We start from the raw sequence: 20813 nt of genomic DNA on the forward strand, positions 1-20813 counted from the left end.
GCACAAGAGCACCGGAGGAGCAAGGCAGACTGCATGATGTGAGAGCTAACTCAGCACAACAGTTCCAGAGGAAGCGAAAGACAGCGAATACTGAGAGGGTGACTTGACTCTAAGTGCATACACCGGATACAAATTAGATCTCCTCACACAATAAAAGGTAGAACCTAGAGACACACTCTGAGCAAGGCGGAACACGAGTATGAACAGGGCTTCTGGGATGAAGGCAAACCTACTGGAGCAGAGCGATGGACCAAGGGACGAGAGCAGTGGGTCGAAAACCACAAGAGTTCCGTACTGCAGGTCATTGTCTCTGAAAGGCCACGAAAGACACGCGAAGAAGGGCAGATCCAACAAGTTGAAGGCTGCATTGTGTTTCAAGGACACCAGCGACCCTCGCGGGTGAACAGCAGAGTTGGGGAGGTGAGGCCAAGCCTGTGGCACTAACCTTGACTCGTGAATTGGAAATCGCAAAACCAAGCAAAAGATGCACACAGCCGGTGAGTTGGCAAGCGACCTGAGACACCAGTGTTTTTTAAAGTTTGTAATAGCAACATTATATCGCAAGTGAAGGCTGCATGCATGTGTTGTGAGACGCGAAGAAAGGCAGACCTGTGAATCAACTTTGAAGTAAGGACAGCTGCGAAATCAGTGATAGTAAGTAACAATGGTCCTTTGAAAGGAAGTAGCCCACTAGAAGGTCTCTGTGAAAGGTGCATTGTTTGAAGCGAATGAACAGCTAAGGTGAAGTAAAACAAGATTGACTCCTAGAAAAGGGGAGAGTGAAAGTTAAACCGTGAATCTTAAGTCAAAGTGGTCCTGCGGTGGTCTGTAAACAAAACCACAAACATTTGAAAATCTTCGACATCCGAAAGTGGTCCGAACCCGACAGAGGGAGACCCAAAGTATAATAAACTTGGCGAAGGGAGCCCCCTTGCAAGCTTTATTAAACACTGTAATGAGAGGCCTGAGCCTGACAGTGCGGGACCTACGTGAACTGTGTGGTGAAAGGTCTGAGCCAACACAGGGGGGCCTAGGTGATCCTTGTGGTAAAAGGTCTGAGCCCGGCAGAGGGGGACCTTTGTGAACTTTTTGTTGAAACATTATTTTGGAAGTCAGGAAAAGAGACTTTAACGTGGAAGGCAATTCAGAGGTATTCTTCCTTTTCTTACTTTCCCCCAGAAGCTCACTGTCTCCAGAGCTATGGTCCTCTCTAGGTTGCTTCTTTCTAAATCTTCCTGTCTCTACTCTTCGACCTCTACAACTTATCCAGAACAGGACTGCGAGACTTCTTATTGGCCTCAAGCCCAGGGATTGTATCTCTCCAGCTCTGAAATCTCTTCACTGGCTCACTGTGGCTGCAAGGATCAAGTTCAAGACTCTCTGCATTGTCCACAAGACTCTCTTGGGCCTGGGACCACCCTACCTCCAAATTTCTCGGCCAAAACATCTTCTTTCTTGAGCTCTTTGCTCATCCACCTCCAACTCTCTTTGGGTCAGACGCTTCTCCAAGCAGAGAGTTGGGGGCATATCTATCTCCTTGGCTGGGGCCTCCCTCTGGAACTGCCGCCCCGCCTCTCTCAAACTTGAGCAGAACCACCTCCAGTTCCGGAAGCAACTCAAGACCTTCCTTTTCGCTTCCGCATTCTCTCTTCCTCTCCCCTGCAGGTGCACCTGACTGCTCTGTGCACTGGTCACCTGGTCACCCTCTGAACTGGTGGTCCACTTCTCTCTGCACTTATGAGCTACCGGCTGGCTGCACTTGTGAGTTAACTGCATCTCCATCTTCTCCTCCCCCCTGGCACTTCTCCCCTTCCCTCTTCCCGCACTTGCACGATCTGAATGACACAAGGCCTAGTAAGATCGTTATTTTGTCCTCCCTTTGTTTCCCCGTCCTTGTCTTGTCACGCCTAGAAACACTAGTGTACAGGCACGTTATAAATACCACATCATATCATATCATAAGGGCAGGCGGGCCTTGACCCATTTTCTAAAACTGTTTATTGTGTTGGAAACTGAGCCAGAGTGTGTCATCCTGCCTACAGGGACTGTGTTACTCCCTTCTGGACAACCGATCAGCATTGCTATGTTGGACACCTGGCCTATGCTCAATAGTGAAGTCAAAGTCTTGAAGGCTAATGGACCACCTAAACAACTTAGGAGTCTTACCCTTCATGTTCATCAGCCACTTTAAGGGCCTATGGTCAGTCAGTCCCATAGAGGTAGGGCCTCAGCCTCGGAAGGGCCTACACGATGGGAAATAATTGTTTCCCTGAGTGGACGACCTGGGCTCTCTGTCCTTAAGCTGGCGACTGATGAATACAATATGGTGTTCCCTGCCTTTCTCATCTAGCTGTGATAGAACTGCACCTAGCCCAGTGTCAGAGGCATCTGTCTGCACAATAAAAGGTTTCTGATAGTCATGGGCCTATTTTAAGCTTTGGAAGGCCTTCTCACAGTCTTCAGACCAAGTGATCTTCTTGAGTTTTTTTAGAGTAGTGAGGGCAGTCAGGGGGGGCAGCTATGGTACCATAGTCTGCCATGAAGTTCCTGTAATACCCAGTGAGACCCAGGAAAGCCCTCAATTGGGTTTGGGTTGTAGCGGTAGACCAGTCTTGTACCACGTGTACCTTACTGGGAAGAGGCTGAATTCTATCTCCAACATCCTCATGCCCAAGGTATACCACTGAGCCCTGATCAATTTGACACTTGCTGGCCTTTATGGTCAGGTGATGCTTCTTAAGGGCCTGTAACACTATTCCTAGGTGTCTCATATGTTCTTCCCAAGTGGGACTGAAGACTGCTATATTATCCAGATATGCAATGCAGAATGTATCCAACCCATTCAGAACATGGTTGACCAACCTCTAGAAAGTGGCAGGTGCATTCTTTAATCCAAAGGGCATTAGCCTGAACTTGTAAAGCCCTTCTGGAGTTGTGAATGCAGTCTTCCCCTTGGCATTTCTGTCGGGGATATTTGCAAATACCCTGCAGTGAGATCAAAAGTGCTGAGGTACATGGAAGCACTGAGCTTTTCTACCAATTTGTCTGTTCTTCGGAGGGGGTGTGCATCTGTCTTGGTGACAGCATTCAGAGCCCTGTAATTCACACAGAACCGCAACTCAGATGTACCTGCCTTTGTTAGATTGGGGAAAACACAGTGGCATGAAATGATAGTGTTCCACTCTTGGGAAATGATTCTTCTTTTCTGTTTGTATTTGATTTCACTGTCTTCAACTCATTTTTGAGGGAGGCGGCGGGCCGGTTCTTATATGAGGTCTTTGGGATATATGCTGCCCTTAGGCAGCTATGAAAAATGAATTGGAGTCAGCTCCTTTCATTTAGCCAAATTTTGCATTGGGTATAGAGATGGACTTTATAGTCCTCTCCCCGAGTTTGGACTTTTGTTATTCAAAGAGAGCAACTGAGTGAATGAAGGTAATTAGGTATTTTTAACCATATTTTAATGGTACAATTTATTTTTGTTTGTCTTTTAGAAATGTTGTTAGGTTCATCCCAATCCTGATGAAGACATAGATAACCAACCAAGTCGAAACTATTTACCAAGAAGCCTGTTTGATAAAGAAGATTTATTTGCATGGGCACTAATAGTCGATAATATTTTTTGTCTGGAGGGAACTACTATCATCAAAATATTGGAAGTGTATCTGCATTTACTCTACATAGGGATTGTACTTGCATTCATTCATCGTTTACAGAACAAATCTAAATTGAATGCTTTGATAATAATAATTGTCTTTTGGAATGAACAACTTTTATTTAAACAATGGAATTGTTGTTGCACTTTCTTACATTTCCAGTAAAAAAACTTAAATGAACTGTTTTAGGAATTGTATTAGCTGAATGAATGTATGAATCCCAGCTATATAGGATTTGTGTGTTTTTTATAAAAATGAATTAATTAAAGACGTTCATGATGATTTTTTATCATTTCTTATCACAATTTAAATAAAATAAATGGATGATTTGATCTAATACCTCTTGCCTTGTCCTTCAGTTGCTCTCCTCATCTTGGCACCACCACTTGTTTCTTATGTACCTGCCTTTGGCACCAGAACCACTGGAAAGGACTATGGACTAATGGAGGGTTCAATCACGCTTAGATCCAACATCTTGTTGACCTCAGACCTTACTTTGTCTGACATCCTATAGCTCAGGCCTTTGGTAGGCACACTATCTCCAGTGTTCATTTCATGTTTGCACCATGTTGTCAAACCTGGAGTAAGTGAGAACAAGGGGAGAAATGCCTCAGCAAAGTTTGAGGAGTCAATTTGGCACCCTCATTGGAGCCATCTGAATTACTGCCTTAGAGCAGATCACGAGGGAAGGTTCAGATTCCTCTTCCTCTCTGTCTGGTACCTAGAGCAGCCATTTCAATCCTAGGGATGAATGCCTTCAGCCTATTAACATTGAACACTTTAGGGGCCTGGGCAGGCCTCCCAAGCTCCACTAAATAGTTCACCGCACCAAGTTACTTTGCAAGGGCCTGACCATGTATCCTGTAGGGCTCTAGGCCTTGTGTGATTCATGATCAGGACTTCCTGGCTTGGGGGAAATGTACAAGTGAAGCTTTCTGGTCATACCAATATTTGACCAATGCCTGACCAGCTTTCAACTTGTCACTGGCCTGAGCCATCAGTAAGGCTATTCTCTTTCTCAATTCTACCATAGTCCACTACGTTTGTAGTGACAGGAGGAGTGGGGAGCTCCCATCCCTCCTTGACTATAGCTAGTGGTCCCCTGGCAGGTTGACCAAAGAGACGTTCAAAGGGACTATAACCAACCCCTTGCTGATGGACCTCCCTGTAGGCAAAGAGTAAGCATGGTAGGAGGAGATCCCACTTTCTCCTCTGGGGCTCATCAAGCGCTCCAATCATGTTTTTGAGGGTTCTGTATAACTTCTCTTGTTAACAATTTGTCTGTGGATGATAAGCTGAAGTAAATGTATAGTAGACCCCACACTCCTTCTACAAGACTTGCGTGTACTTGGACATGAAGTTGCCGACTCTGTTGGACACACATTCTTTAGGGGTCGCCAACCGTAGTTAAAATGGCAAGCAATGCTTTAGCAACTGATCAGGCAGTTACTGCCTCAGGATACCTGGTGGTATGGTCAAATAACACCAGAATAAACCTGCTGTCAGAGGATGTTGGAAGGTCTAGGGGATCAACAATGTGAATCCCTACCCTCTCAAATGGTACACCCACTACAGAGAGTGCTACCACTCTGTGGGATACTAATGTCTTCTGTTATTTGAACGTTCTGAGACCTATGGGTGTGTAGTGCTATATAAGAAATTCATTATTATTATTATTATTATTATTATTATTATTATTATTATTATTATTATTATTATTATTATTATTAATGGAGCCTGAATTGTTTCACCACATTTACCAGAGATGTGGCAAGTGGCACAACTCCTGCAGTGGCTTTCTATCTGGACCCCCATCTTGGGCCAGTAGAAGTGCATAGCTAATCTCTCTTTAGTCTTCTTGATACCAAGATGACCTGGCATTCCAGCATTAGGCCTGGGCAAGTTGTATGGTCAAACTGGCAACCACACAAATCAGCCCCGTAGCATCGCAGAATGCCCGCCAGACTTAAGGGAAGTATTAACCAAGCTCACACAGTAGCTAAGGAGAAAAGAAGAGCTTAGGAGTGGATGCCTTCAGGATGCAGCAGCAGAGGACCCGGTCCCTGGATTCTTGGTCTGGAGATGAAAGAACTGGATACTGGATGGGAACTTGCAGAAGCAGACATCAGAGGAGGCTTCTCGCAAAGGCCTCTTCACGATTTCTCACAGCTCTAGATTTGGTGCCTTTTTACAGCAGCCAGATTAAGAACGAATATAGCCGGTTGGATTCTCTTCACTCTCTCGGTCCTGCACTCTGGAGAGGGGACTTCAGGGATTTAAATTGTGTCTCTGGAGATCCTGCCGGAGTCCACCAAAGTTTCAGCAACGTTCAGTCTTTGTAAGACCATTCCCTGCACACAGGCTTGAGCTCCCAGGGTATTGGCGGTTTACAGCCCAGCAAGGTTGCAGCAAATCGTGGGATGGTTCAAAATGCTTCCTGAGCCTATTGGATCTCATTAACCACAGGCAGGGTAAGAGTCGGCGCATTTGGGACGCCCAGGTCGATTGCTGGCAATAGCTAGAGATGTCTTTTCTTCATCTTCCTCTTCAGATTCATCTCAAGTGGTCGACTGGTCAGCAGCTTCCAGGTTCGGAGTATTTAGCAGGAACTAGAGCACAACTTCTGCAACTCTCTCTGCAGTTTACAGAAAGGGGTAGTCTGGCTGTCAAATCAAGCCAGCCAGCCCTCCATTGGGACTTGGTTCCTTTCAGTTAAGGGGAAGGACAAAGGGCTGTGTAGTTTTGGAGTCTGCCCTTGCTTCTTGCCTTGTGAGATACTCTGGAGCGTTGGCAAAGGATTCCTGCCAAAGACAAAACGTCCACTGAGGTTGTTCCCACCTAGAATGGTAGAAGAAGACCTAGAAAAACCTAGAAAACAAGCAAATGAGAAATGGTGAAAAAAGAAGGAGCCCACCATTCTAGCAGAATGGTGTCCCTCCTGTGCATTACCGGGGCTGATATCACAGCCCGCTAGTAATGATGACTAAAAGTCATAAAGGTAAAACCACTACCACCAGCCATTCATGTACACTTGCGATGGTACCAAAAATATTACCAGGTAAATAAGAAAGGGACACATTGTATCCCCCCAGCACTCTACATAAGGTGGGGTTTGCTGGCTCACTTGAATCAATGTAAAGGGGATGCAAAACAGTAGTTAACCCAAGAAATAATAAGAGACTTAAAAGGAAGCCACTTTATTTAAAATGCTGCGTGCTGTCATAGTATATTACAGTCAGTTCAAAGTTATAGGAAACTATAACTCCAATGACACACTATGGAGAGACATATAAAGGTAACCCATAAAAAGAGTACAAGATGAGGTGAGAGGGGAAAAACATTCTTTTTCACGTAGGGACAAGGTAAAATAATGATCAAGTCCAAGCAAAATGTTCTGGGGTTGACCCAGGTCAAGAAGATGTATCATAAAGATGAAAATCTTACCTAATAGGACCTCATGTGCCAACTGCAGGAGGAAGGGTCTCGCTTGAAGGGGTCAACCAACCTCCTTTGGTCTCCTTCAGAGGACTCTGTGGGCTCACTATATAGAAGGTCACCTTCCCAATACATTCTATGATTCCCAGGAGGTTCACCCTCAAGCTGGGAGCAGTCCTGTCTCCTTAGACCATCGGAAGCTGGGCACTCACGTTGGCCCTTACTAAACTCTTATATGTCAGGACCACCTTCTGCAAGCAAGCTCTGCAATTCAGGATGGTCATGGGTTGAGAATTTCAGGCAGCCCCTCTTCGTCAGGTTCAGGGGCTTGGCCAACTACCGCCACCTCAGTGGTAAGTGAGTTGGGGGGAATATTCTCTTTCCCTCTTTTTTGTTTCTTTACTCTGAGCCTTGAGTTTCCACTTTGGCCTTGGCTCAGTCTTGGTCTTTACCATTTACCATGACACTATCCTTAAGGTAATGCTGTGTATTATCACGGATGGGGGCATATTCCTCAGCTACTCTAGGTTCCCAGGATCCCATGGAAACTAAGACTACTTCTGATCCTATCCCACGGGCTAAGGAATCCGAAGAGAAGGATGCCCCTGGAAGTATTTCGTCCTTGTCATGAGAGAAGGCCAGATTCACATAGTGGACCCCTAAGGTTTTGACGTTACATCTGGGGACCTGCTTCACATGGTCATTTGCTCCACAAGCCACGCAAGATCCACTGGGTCTTGAAACATAGGGAGTCTTTGAATAACCAGAGTTGTGCTTGGGAGGATTAGTCTGACTACTCTGTACATGGCCATGTGACTTACCCTTTTTAAACGTGTTATGGCCCTGTTGGGATGAAGATTTTTCAGGTGTCACACCCTCTTTCTGTTTTTGCTTCTTTCCCTCTTCCCAGAAGCAGGCTTGTCCTTATGGGACACCCTGTGGGATACCCATAAATCAGTGGCCGACTTCTTAGGATCTATCTCCTTAGAGTCAGCTAGAGGCTGCTTAAGCTCAGGGGAGCATGAGTCAAAGATATCTTCCAGCATAACCAAATGCATCATGCCTTCAGAAATCATCCACCCAACCAGTCAAGTTTTGTAAAGATTTGGTAACATATGTGACCTTTTCTTTTCTTGTACTCCCTGAATCTTTTCAAGTATTGGGCAGGAGTCTTCCCAAACTTCAAGATGAGGGTTTGCTTCAATTTTGCAAAGTCTTTTCTCTCAGTCTTTGCCATTTCCACAATGGCACTGCAGCCAGAGTGAGTCAGTCTACTGAGTAACCAGGCAATCTTTTCAGCGTCTACTACTTCTTGTACCTCACATGCATACTCAAACACGGTCAGCCAGTCCATGATGTCATTTTTCTCATCATACACACTGAGCAGATCCTTAGGAAATCTAGGATGTGAAGAGGGGCCAGAACCATTTCCAGACCCTATTGAGGAGCTGTTGGCAGCTTGAAGCTTGGCAAGCTCCAACTGATGTTCCCCATCTTTCTGTTTCTCTACCTTTTCCATCTCAAGCTTTGCCATGTTAAACTCAACTCCTTGTCATGGCCTCAGGCCCCAGAACACAAAAACCACACCATCTAGTGATGGGGCAATGGGTCACTTGACGCACTTATGTCCCTTTGGGACCCATAAACACAGGGGCCCTGGCTGGACTCAGTCATGGGGCCTTTGGCACCAGGCTCATATAGAGATGTGAGCAGGAACACTTTATTTCAGTGCAGGAGTGCTTTTATTTTACAAGATCTTTCCAGGATCTGAAAGCCTTTATTCCAGAGAACATCCTCATGTGCTGACTCATCGGGTGTGGCTCCCAAGGCCTGCTCTTCATGTGCTGACTCATCGGGTGTGGCAGGGTGTGGCAGGTAGGCTGAACCTGGGGGGCGTGGCTTCAGAAGCTCCGCTATATAAGCTGCTCCATCCTTAAGGCCGGTGCTTCGCGTTACTGTGCACTTGCGTGCAAAGTGATGCTCACCGCTGCTTGGCCCAGTTTACTTACCTTTGAAACCAGGTGTTCTGCATACTCACCTCCAGGAAACCGGTGCTTCATCGCTTCATCTGTAGACTCATCACCAGTGTTCTTGATCCCGACTCCGCAGCACCGCACTCCGCATCCACAAACTCGGACCCTGTGAAGCAGAAGAAAGACAAGGTTAGAACATCCATCCTAGGGCGGCGCTGCAGTTGAACCTGCGCGCTCCCTAGTTAAAAAGTTACCAGCTACTGTACCGCTACAGCTTTGTTCCTCATTCCCTCCGGCTGCCGCCTCAAGCACTGCAGCTTCTGACGGGCCGGCAACATCACCTGAAAGGGAAGAAAGCAAAAGAGCAAACATCAAAAGTGGAACAGACAGCAATACAAGACAACAACTTTACAATACAACAAAAACAGACGCGGAAAGACAAAGGCAAATAGGAACACTTACCAGAAGTATAGTAGCTTAGTCGCAGCAGGACTGGACTACCACGTGCAAGGGACCAGTGAAGGAACTTGGTCCAAATCATACAAGCGCCCCTGCCAGAAGCAGCAAGATGGAGTGCTCGCTAAAACTAATCAACAGGTGAGCTTTCCAGGGACTGCGCATCCCACGGGTACCACGGTTTGGGAGAAGGGGTCTGGAAGGGGATCAGGTGCACAAGCTAGCATACTCACGCCCCCCTATTCTCCACAAAGGAGCAGTCCAGAGCAGCATCCCCTATTACCACCAGTCACCACATAAGCGCAGGGGGCAAAGTCGGACCCGAGCGACCTCACCCCAGGGAGGGCTGCAACCGTGCCCCAACGCCCCCGCAGAGACCAGGTGAGCGTAACACTCCTTTATTCTAAGCCTAAGCTTTTGTCTCAGCCTCAGAGGAAACAGGTGACACATTGGAATGAGCATCCTCATTCTCTCTATGATGGCAGCACCAGACATATCATGACTGTTACTGCAACTTCTGCACTATCACAGGAGGGGAGAGGCATAATCCTACTTTCCTGACAATCTAAAATCTTTTGGATCAATTCCGTTTTTGTGCCAGAGGTAGCAATGCCTCTTTCTGCAGACAGCCTTCTTAACGTTCCAGACTTAGAAGCACCTAAGGTAATAGCAGTGACTGATTTTTTTGATAAAATTAGCAGGTAATTTACAATTACTAGCTAACAAAAGTCACTGTGTTACTGTGTAACTGTAATCCAGGCGCTACATCAGTGTGAAACACCAAAGTACCTCAGTTCTTATCCCACCGCTGTACAGCAATTTGTTAGAATGGATTTATAAACTTTGCTCTTGTGAACAGACGTTTCGGAGACCACCCTTGTTAGTGAAACAGGGAACACTTCGGGGAAGATAACCATGGGTTAGAGGTGATCTGAGGTGATCTGAGGTTTTTGATGAGCACACACAGTAAGATGTTGTATCCAGTGAGGCGCTGTCTACACCCTTCAATTTAAGGTGGAATGTAATAATAACTAGAGTTTGAAAAAATGATCTAGAAAGTATATGGAATCTAGGTGCAGGGGAGAATAGACTGTCCTGGAACATGGGCAGTAGAAATATACAAATAGAAAGTGGTTCCCTAAACAGAGAACTCCCATCCCCTGCACACTGTCTAGGGTTGATCACCAAATAATGTATCTATATATAGTTAAAGTGTATTACTCCAATATAGAGAACTTGTTTGATATTCAGGAAAGTAGAAATCTTTAGATATAAATTACAAATGACTATTTTTAATCATCCTTTTAGGTTAGTCAAAACAAATAGTTTTAATGCAAAACAACATCAATCAACAAAACATGGTGAGGAGTTAGATCACAACACATTTCGGGAGGTTCTCTCTTCATCAGGGGATTTCTACTTATTACATTTCTATAAACAATTTAGAAAAATAAAAAAATGGTGTCCATTTTGCCAAGCTTAACCAAATGCATTGGTTTCTGGAATACAAAGCTTATTGTTACCTGTGACTTTAGAACAAGTCTTCTTACAGTCTATAGATATAGTCACGTTTTCCACAATTACAGCTGTTGATGAGTCTCATAATCAATCAAAAGATTGCCCTAATTAGGGAACCTCTTTCTATTTTGTATTTTTCACACACAGTAAGACACCAAGAATTACCCTTAGACAGTTATATACGAAAATATAAAATGTATTAGGCCCAGGAATAAACACAAGTGAATAATGGAATGCACAGTGAAAACACCACTCAAACAACACACTTTGTAAAATATATACAGTCACTGATGTTAAATGCGGTAATGTGCTAAACACCACCAAAACCTGTAAGGGAAAAGGGCAGGCAAACCTTAGAGCATAGACAGTCTTCAGAGATGGATAACCCTAACTTTATAGGTCCAGCCCTACAATGAATGTAGCTTTGTGCTCAATGTCCGATACCTGCGTAAAAGCGCTTGGTCATACATAAAGTCACAAAGTACAATTATTAAGGAGCTAGCAAAGTTAAAGACAGGATTCTGAAGGGTGAAAACAGGTTCCAATAGTCAGGGAAGGATCTGCTACGATGAACAAAGCTATTCCCAACTTTCTGAGGACTTTAGGAAGTGGAGGCTACCCAAGCCAATAAGAGGACCACAAGGGATCCTCTATGTGTGAAATACAATGATGGGGACACCGCTAAGTGGTTTCAGTACTCACCGCCCTTAGCTCGGAGTGGGTCCAGACTTGGCCGGTCTGGAGGGGGTCTTCAGAGGTTCTATTTCCCACCCTTGATTTGGCTTCAAAGTGCACAGGTGCTGTGGGTGCAGATGCGGTTTCCCTCTACCTCTTGACAAGACAATAATATTGGGTGGAGAAAGGAGTTTATTCCCCACTGGCGTAGTATTATCCCCCTGCCCCCAAAGGAAACTTACATAAGGTTAGCGTCCAAGTCAGGACTAGCCTGGAGACACGGTTTGGACATGATGGTAGAAATCATTGATCCAGATTATCGGAGTGATGTCCAGTCCTACTACATAATCACAAGAATAATCTGTATACAGTAGAGGGGGAAAAGATTGCCCGAGGTATATTGGAGAAGACGTACAAACCTATAAAGACACAGATAGAGGTTCTCAGGGTTTTGGGGAAGCCGATCAGCCTAAGAAAGACAAAGTTCCCATAGATACCAAAGAAATCAGTCTCGTTCCACATTTAGCATTTGCATAGAGAAATGACCTGATACTTGCAGAGGCTTTCACAAAAGTAATGCCTGAGAAGGAAGGAAGGAATCAAGAGGGACGCTTTTTCTTCTTGAATAAAGGATTACTGCATCAGGGGGAGGTTACCCCTTAAGGAACACCTTGTACCCAGTTATTCATACCCTGAAGTCATAGGAGAGTGGTATTGGAGTTGACGCATTCTCACTTGACTGCAGGTCATCAAGTGGTTGGAAAGACCCAGAGTCAAGTAACACAGAGGTTCTATCAGCCGGCCCTTTGCAACCTCTCCCCATTATAGACATTCCCTTCTCCAAGATAGCGATGGATATGGTGGGACCTTTGGAAACATCGAAATTGGGTAATTGATTCCTTTTAGTCACCGTCGATTGCACTACCTGCTATCCTGAAACTTTCCCCTATGCAATAATAACATAAACAGAAAGGATGTTTCAGGAATAAATAAATACTGCAACACAGGAGTTGAGATTGAAAACACCTCTGGAAGTTACTATTTGTGTTTTGTGATTTCTCTTGTCATATCTTGTGGGTTGGTACACAGGACGACTCTCATGAATGGTAACTGCACTGGACAATTTGCACTTCTGCCAACATGTCACTATGGCTTATGGACAGACCGAGGTCAAAATTAGGCCAATAAATAACCACATACATATTCTTAGAGCACGTTAGAACAATACTAAATACAGACTAAATGCTATAAATTAAATAGAACATCCTGCATTACTTTGCATAAAACATAAATAGAATATTCTTTCCAGTCCCTGAACTGGGCACTGTTTCGGCAAATCCTAGCCAGTGTTTTCATTAAAACAGGATGCCTGCCCTTGCATTTATTTACACTTCCTTCTTCACTGATATAAATACTCTCCCCTAAGAGTCTATAATAGCTCATGAGAGTGGCAGTCTGACACAAGCAAATAAGAAAACTACTATAATTTCTAAGCAGTCTTCTGAGAATTAATGATTTATATGGAGCTGTAAATGCACTACTGGTATGATAACAATGTCTTAACCTGCTCTGCCTGCAGCCACTTGATTTATAAGCAGCATGTGTATTCTTCACTGAAGCCATGTTAGAAATAAGTATCGGCCAGGCCAACAGTTTTGGCTTGTGTATAGGTATTAGATAGGCATTTGCCAGCCACTGCTATTATATGCCCAACTACTCGCACAATTTTGTAGCTGCTACCGTTAGTGGCAAGTTAGTAGTATTATTGCAGTGATGTGCAAATGTCTTTCCCATGTCTATACAAAAGCCAAAACATTTGGCATTACCGGCCAGGTAACCGTTGCCGCTTCATTGCTTCGCCGACCCCCTGCCAGACACCCCTTTGCATCAATCACCAGCTGCATCTCTAGTTAAGGGGGCGGGGTGCTGGCGGGTGTCTACAAAGGAAATAAAAGAAAAGCTTTGCTTTTTTTTTTCTAAATCCTGGATCTCTCGCCTATACACGAGAGCTTCAAGCTTTAGAAAAAATGCCTTGGATTTTAGTGAGCTGAGGTTACCAGGGGCCTTTAGGAGCTCCGCCACGGCCCTTTGTCGAACACAATTTTCTGAGACTGCCGGAGCTCTGCCCAGGCTAGCCCCGGCCTACTTAAAGCACTCGAAGAAATGTTTGCAGAGGTAGCAGAAGCAGATAGTTGGAAAACGTGTCCAAACGTCAGGATTATATCGAGGACCAATATCATTGCCAAATAAATGTGCAAGGTCCTTTGAGAGATTTTAAAACACGCATGCATGTGCACTAATTGGAGAACACACGTGAGGGAATGCGAGCTGTATTTTCACTATAGCCGTGGGGACCTCGGTGCACGCGCCAAATGGGTTTTCCAGCCCTGTTGTTGAGTTTCTCACCCTTCCTGCTGTGCGATTGGGGATGGGGGGTCCCTCCTGTTCATCGTTCGCTGTGGTCATGTCTCCCTTTATCCCACTGTTCATGTTGCTGTGACGTGTGTGCACTGCCGTGTCTAGTGAGGAGACGTCTATCCAGTTGTGTTGTTTTTTTTGAGGTGCCCCTGACATCCCACTGCTCCTGCATCCCTCTCCCGCCCAGTCCCTAATGTTAGTGCTATCGAGCTTTCATTTTTAAAAAGGAACTGAGTAACATGAAATTGCACACAGTAAGTGAAACTCCACAGATTAAATATGTCAAAATACACTCTTTATTCAGCAGAAATGGAAATGTGGTATGTAGGTGTCTGGCAGCCTTGAGAAATGTCGGTCTTGGGTGGGTAAAGCTAATGTATAAAGTAGCACTAGCCTCTAAGATAAAGACAATTTCCTTGTTATTGAGGGGGTTGTTCCATCAACGTCTTATGCTGTGCAACCTGGTTAAATGCTCCCCTGTTTAGGGTGGTGTCACAACTGTGAGGAACGGAGGTCAAGACCCCACACCCAATTGTAAAACGTGTAGTTGTCCTCTACATTAAATTGCACCACACATAAGTTTGTGAAAAAACTAAAGTTTTTAATTATAGCATTCTCATATGTTGAACCTCTCAAGCGATGTGCCCTTTGATTACATGTGTTTCGGCAACACGGGTGCCTTTCTCAAATCTGGGCATTTCATAAAGCAAACACTTCAATTACTGTTAAATGTAATTCCATTACAAATGTGTAATCACAAATAGACAGAAAACAGGGATTGGTGGAGGGAGGGAGTGTTCAGGATCAAAAAAATATATGTTGAGAAACAAACAGAATACATAAAACAACCAATAAGAGACAACAAGAGAACATATTTTTTAGTAAAGGCATAGTTTTTAACTAAACATAACATCCTCAGTTGATATTTCTATCTCTGTCCTTAATTCTATATGGTCTGTGTTGCACTCATTGAACATACTGTTGATCATGTCTGAGTCAAGTGATGCCCATGTGGTTCTGAATTCATCATTATAAAACCCTTGTACATATCGTTTCTCTTACTTGGATTATATAGTAACTTATGGTTTTGTGTTTAGTTAAAAACTATGCCAGCTCCAGGGATGGCTGCCTGAAGGCCGAGCCCCTCCACCTAGGCTGAATAACTTCTCTACTATGGCTGATGTTGGTGTACCAGACCCAAGGCAACCAGCAAAACGGCAGAAGTGGGATGGGGAGGACCTCCCTGGTGACAGAGAAGATCAGATCTTGAATCTGCTGACCCAGTTGACCTCAGATATAACCGAGATCAAGGAGAAGGATTCAAAGGCAGAAGAAAGATATATAGAACTCACTTCACATTTCAGCAAGGTGGAGACTCACTTAAGTGAAATGGATGACAGAGTTCTTTTATTATTTTTATTTTAAATTGGAGAACCAAATAAATGATTTACAGACCACAAATGAGCGACTGTCAAGGCGAACAATGTAAGGATTGCTGGTCTTCCTGAAGACATAGAGAAAGAGAGGAAAAAACCATGGAGTTTATTGAGAAAACCCTAATTTCCTTACTTAAGCTGGATCCTAAAGTGAACCTGGAAATGGAGAGAGCACACAGGAGCCTGGGACCCACGCCAGCAATAGGTCAAAGCCCCAGATATTTTGTGGTGAAGTTTCTAACATTTCCCCATGAAAGAGTTGATTTTGAGAAAGCAAAGGAACTGAAAGACCTTTCTCTGGGAGGAAACAAGGTGATGATATTTGGTAATTTAAGCCAGGATGTGCTTGATAAAAGAACGGAATTTAACACTGCCAAGGAAAAAGCAAGGGCTAAATACTATATGGTATACCCACGAATCCTTCATGTGATTATGGATGGTCGTTTGTTTTCCTTCAATAATAGTAAAACTGCTGAAGCTTTTCTCAGTAATTTGGAAAAAGATCAAGAGCCTATGGAGGCCAGTCCACTACATCAGTGTCACAGACGATTTCATTTTCGAAAAAGAAAAGATAACCAAGAAGGAAAAGATTACTGTTGAAATGTTGACTTTCTTTTTTTACAATTTGGTCTGTTTATTTTACATTTTTCATGTTTTTCCAGGAAAAAATTAGCTTGATTTCTCTTTAAATAATACTGCAGCCGTTATTTACGTTAGCAGGTTTTCCAGTAAGACTTTGTGGCTCGAGCGTATTAGAGGAAGGCCCCAAGCAGCATCCAAGCAAATGACGCGCAACTTGCCGGAAGTAAAATGTTGCTGCGCATGTGCACATAAGGTTGGATTATTTCAGAGCTGCGGTGACAGAACTGGCGAAAGCTCTGAGATCCGGACGGCACTCACGTGCTGTGGCGAGAGTGGTAAGAGGGCTGAGATCCATGGGACTGGATCACATCCGTTGTAACTGCGGACAGCTGAGACTGGGAGCATTCTATATTCTTCAAGTGCCCTAAAGAGTTGGCATTCCCAGGAGTGACTCTTGGCAAATGTTACCGCTGTACAGTGCTCTGGCTCAGGGCCGCGGACGGGTTTGGTTGGTGTCGCTATATATAAACCTTTATTTGCATATATCGTCTGCTAAAACCCGAAGCTCTGACTTTGCTGAGATCACAACAGGCTTTGCAAGATACTGCAGGAAGCTGCAGGCGCTGCCTTGGACCCTCTCTGCATGAATGGAGGTTTTCTAGATATTTGGGGAGAGGCCGCAGAGGAAGACTGGGGATTGCATCCCATCTCGCTTCTTGATACCAACACCTACATGTTCTTAAACCGCAGCATATTATAGCTTGTCGGACTCTCCTAAGCAAGAAGGGGGTCGATGCAGTGAGCAGTTCTGTGGCTACCTACTCTGCCTGCAGGCTTTACACTCACCCCAGCAGAGCACATATAACACCCACCTCCAACTTTGAGTATCCCCTTTTTTGTTGGTGTGAATCCTACCTCAACCAGTGTCCTCTCATTCTTATTCTGACCCAAGACTCTACCACCTAATGCCTTCTACGCTGGAACCATGGTACTGCCGACTGGGTTGGGCATGTGTAAAATATGCTCTTTGTTATAGATTTAAACTGGTGTTTATGACAGCGCTCTTTTTCTCTCAAACTAAGCTGCAACGTCCACGGTCCTGCTACTGTCATGTTTCTTGATATGTAACATGTTCACATTGCAAAGGGGGAAGAGAGGCGAAAACTGAAAAGCGGGCTCCCCAACGTGCCCTCCTAATGAATTCATGACGCAGTGTTGGAGATTAGGGTGCCTTTGTTTTCATGATCGCATAGAACTGCACTGATGTTTCAAATTACTGTGTAATGACACTTTGGCCAATGGTTTTTTTTGTTTCTCTTTCTCGCAGACTAGAGGCACTGATAGGACTAGCATTGCCAAGTGTCTATCAGCTTCAGATTGCTGAATAATCACATTTTGTTTGAGACAGTTCTAGATAAGGTTCATGCTGGTACTAAAACGTTAAGACAATTTCAGAGTGCGTTGTCATTTTGAGATTGGACTCTGGCTCCTTGACTTGGCACTGCTTGGACCTAGTCATTTATGACATTTGTTGAGGCATGTTCATTTTGACATGGAGCAAGGCATAATACCCTTGCACCTGGCCTAAAATCAAAAACTGCTGACTGGGCGATGTGGTTTTATTGGTGTATATAATCAAATGATGTTTAGCATTGACATGCAGATGGTCCCAAGTTGATGGGTAGATTTAGGTGGGTCTAATGTTTGTATATTTAGTTATCTAGGTGGCTGCTTGGGCTTGTCAAGGGTAAGAGGCTATGCGCAGCGCTGAGTCGTGTGCGGAAATATAATTGCAGAATTGTTAGGAAGTTATGGGTAGATATAGCCTTCCTGTTGTGTGGGGGTTCAGAGAACCTAGCTCATGCATACAGTGGTGGATTGCTGTATTCACCATTTGGCGACATCTAACCATCTGCAAGGGATAATGCAAATTCATATGGAGTTATGCTATATACTATACAACGGAGAGACAGAACATACAATGGATGTAGATGTAACTTTGTAGCTTGAACGACTTTGTCATGATATTCTGGAATTATTGTCTCTAATAATCTTACTGTTTGATTGGTCTCAATGTGATTCAGCGCATTCTGGTCATCCTAAGGAACTGTTAATATTAGTTGAGTGGAGAGAGATACTTTGGGGATTATAGAAATCTAGGTGCAGGCTTTGGAGTCACTATAGTTCTGAATAGTGATGATTCTGTACATATTGTGGCTCAGAATCACTTTGCTGGGTCACAAAGTGTAGTGTTTTACATGCAATTGATGTGTCAATGTGGTTTGTCTGTGTATGTCATGGCTGTGTGTTGTTTTATATGCACTGATGTGATGCGCAATCCTCTAATGTTTCAATGCTTCTTTACAGTTGGGCATAGTTATGCAACGACACCTCTGATTAGGATTGCATCTTTGGGAATGTTAATATGGCAAACTCCTTAAATGCTTCTGATAACTATCCAACCCCTTCTGTCCTGCCTCGAAGGGAAAAGATGGAGATAGACGGCTGGATATAGTTTGGTGTGTGGTGATAGATGGGTGATCTACACATTTGTTCATGGAATGTTAAGGGTCTTAACATTCCTAGGAAGAGGAGGGAAGTTCTGGCCAGATTGAAAAATGAGAATGCTGACATTGCTCTTGTGCAGGAAACTCATCTATTGGAAGAGCACAAGCATCTCCTTAAGAGTGCTCTATTTACCAGGACATTGTTAAATTGTCATAGTTCTAAGTCGAGGGGAGTGGGAATATTATTACGTAAGGATCTGAATTTGAGTGTGGAAAAAGCAGTAATGGATGAGGATGGGAGGGTAATTCTGATAGATGCCAAATATGAAGGCAGATTAATCACAATAGGATCTGTCTATGGTCTGTGTACTGGGGGAGGTGACTTCTTTGGGAAGATGTTGACACTTTTGGGTGAGATGAATGGGGAGTTCATAGTCTTGGGAGGCAACTTTAATTGTGTTCTTGATGGAAGAATGGACAGCTCTGCTCAATGCAGATACACAGTGGTGAGTACGAGCAAAGTATTCAACGAGTTCTTGCATGGTCTAGATATGGTTGATGTTTGGAGATTTATGCATCCTTGGGTAAAGAAATGTTCCTTTTTTCACAGGTCCATGATTCATACTCAAGGATTGACTATTTCCTGATTTTGGACAGACTCATTGAAAAGGCCTCCAATGTAGAAATTAAGGAAAGAGGCATTTCGGATCACTCCTTAATGACGATGTGACTATATGTGGGAATGGAACGGTCTGGAACTCCCAAGTGGCGCTTGAAGACTTATATATTGCAGGAGCAGGGAGTGATCGAGTCTCTGTAGGGGTTTACTGAGAATTCTTTTAATGTAAATCTGGTTCTGCATCTAACTTAATGGTTTGGGATAGCTTTAAGGCAGCAATTAGGGGGGAGTTGATGAACATCACAGCCCGCATGAGGAAAACAGGAATGTTTGAACTTAGGAGGCTTGAAAATTAGTTAAATACCTGTCAGAAGAAATAACAAATGACAAGGAGTAGAGAGGATAAGACTAGTGTAGAGAGATTAAAGTAACGCCTTAAGCAGGAGATGGATTCCCAGTACGAGAGAGGCATGTTTTTCATGCGGCAGAAATGTTAGGAACAAGGGGACAAGAATGGTAAACTGTTAGAAAATAGGCAGAGTGGTTTGACTGAGAACTTCTTTGTTCCAAAAGTGGAAGGTGATGGGGTAGAATATAAGGTTAAGAGAAATGAGATATGTGAAACTTTTAGGAATTTTTATGAATCACTATATAGGGAAGAACAGCTCCCAGCGTCTGCAGATATGGATAGGTTTTTTGATAAAATTACTCTGTCAAGGTTATCGGATGACCAAGCTACAACTGTTGATAGACCCATCACGGGGGAAGAAATATTGGTGGTCATCTCACAGCTTAATACAGGTAAATCACCTGGCTTAGATGGTCTTCCAGTTGAGTTTTACCGGGCACTGGGTAATGTATTAGCACCGTTTCTGTGCACCCTATGTAATGGGTTTATGTCTGATGGGGCTGTATGTTCTACGATGAAGGAAACTTGCATTGTGGTGATCCTGAAACCAGGAAAAGACCATAAAAATGCAAAAATGATCGACCAATTTCGTTATTAAACATTGATTTCATAATATTCACTAGAATATTGACTAATCGGCTGGACAGGTGTTGGAGACCTGATTAGCCACTCCCAAGTAGGCTTCATGCGGGGGCAGATGTGGGTATGACCATGTGAGCACATGAATAGATGTTATGGGACTCCCGAAGGAAAAGGTTTGAGATACGATTCTAATTTTTATGGATACGGAAAAATCCGTTGATAGGGTTCACTGGACCTTCTTGGATTGCACACTCGAGGAAATGGGTTTTGGGGATACCGTTATAATAATTATTAAAATGTTGAATTCATTGGTAGTGTCGATAAGGTCTTCCATGGGTCCCTTTGCGGGGAGGGTAATAGATTTAAGATTCCTAAACACATTTTAACACGTCCTGTGAAGGAAGGGGGATTTGGATACCCTAATCTAGTGATTTATTTCACTGTATTTGTTCTAAAAAAATCATTCACCTTATGTTTTGCAAGATATATACTCTATGTCCAAGATGCCGAACTCTGCAGTGATATTACCCACCCTGAGTATTACCAG

The sequence above is a fragment of the Ambystoma mexicanum genome, chromosome 3p (genome assembly GCF_040938575.1).
Source record: "Ambystoma mexicanum isolate Mex_15411 chromosome 3p, UKY_AmexF1_1, whole genome shotgun sequence".
NCBI lineage: Eukaryota > Metazoa > Chordata > Amphibia > Caudata > Ambystomatidae > Ambystoma > Ambystoma mexicanum.